Source organism: Mastomys coucha, chromosome X, assembly GCF_008632895.1.
Source record: "Mastomys coucha isolate ucsf_1 chromosome X, UCSF_Mcou_1, whole genome shotgun sequence".
In the NCBI taxonomy this organism is placed as follows: domain Eukaryota; kingdom Metazoa; phylum Chordata; class Mammalia; order Rodentia; family Muridae; genus Mastomys; species Mastomys coucha.
This window is the reverse complement of record NC_045030.1, coordinates 131,435,454-131,436,699: the sequence shown is the minus strand read 5'-3', so window position 1 is coordinate 131,436,699 and position 1,246 is coordinate 131,435,454. Positions and strand designations below refer to the sequence as shown.

At 32.9% G+C, this 1,246-nt stretch overlaps 1 protein-coding gene across 2 annotated transcripts in view; it reads right to left on the bottom strand.

The window, feature by feature from the left end:
* Il1rapl2 (interleukin 1 receptor accessory protein like 2) overlaps positions 1-1,246 on the bottom strand; it is a 1,196,863-nt gene that overhangs the window by 588,088 nt on the left and 607,529 nt on the right. The gene's annotated exons all lie outside the window — the stretch shown is intronic.

The following is a 1,246-nucleotide window of genomic DNA, read 5'->3' as shown; positions in this document are numbered from 1 at the left end:
AGATACCTAAACATAGGTTGCTTTTTCTTTATACTCGTAGGCCTCCCTTGCTGCTTAGGTAGTATATGCTTATATAGATGTATTATATTAATGTGCATTTTAGTCAGATAATACTGGGTGGATAAATTTAGTATTAAAGAAATACAGATACAGTAAAATCTCTTTTTCCAGAAGGATTAGAAACAGATGGAGAAGCTAATTTAGTATGCTACTCAATGCAACTAGCATAGGTATTATACCGCTGAATGCCTATTGGTTTTTCAAGAATCTCATTAATCAATACTGTCCTTTTATATTACCTGATTACCCTTTCTAATCATATCATAAAAATCTGTAAATTCTTCCATTTTCAAATGATTTTATTTTGCTTATAATTCTGTAGGCTGCTCTGTTTCCTTTTTCAGATGTTGCGAACTCTGTAGCCCAGTGTGTTTAATCTTTTAACCTCAGTTGACAGGGAGCTTAAAGCCAGATGCAATGCTCAAATGTAATAACTATCATACTTCAAAGTTTCACTTTCTCTATATGAAGGGTTATTGAACTAGGGTTCAAGGGCACTTAAGGGAAAGGTGCCCTAATAGGCTTTAGACTATTGGCAAAATAATGTGTCTATTCATATAAACATACTTTTCTTGGGAGATTTTAGAGTACACTTCATTAGATTGTCAAAGATGTCCATAGCTTAAACTCCATGGTTTCTTTTGCATAATTGTTCTATGGTTTTGCAGAGCAAGTCCATGGCCTTTTGCAGGTTATGTAAGTATTCTGAGATTGATTTACAACCTAAGCATGGTTTCCTATTTTGACTACCCTAGTTCATATAGGCTTTCATGACAAGCTCTTCAAGTACTATGTGAAGTATCAGATCAGTAATTATTCTCCATTAACAAATCTGAGTTGGAAAATAATCTCAAATTGTGTAATTACCATCTTGATAAAAAGAAGATTTTTTTTTTATTTCCTTCTTCAACTCTTTCAGTTTCCACCTCTAACCTCTCTGTTATATAATGTAGATAACTGCAAGCTCAAGCTACATTTCCCAATCTTAGTTTTTCCTATAAACTATGAGGCATTGTTGCTATTAAAGATTATAAAAATATTTGCTCCTGAATCACAGCTGCCATGTCCAAGAACAATTGGTGACATTTAACTGCCATTACAATTAGCTTTACTACAGAGACCTTGAAAACACACTGAGGATTCATTTCATTTTTTTATGAATCCAATGCATTTAGTTTAATAGATA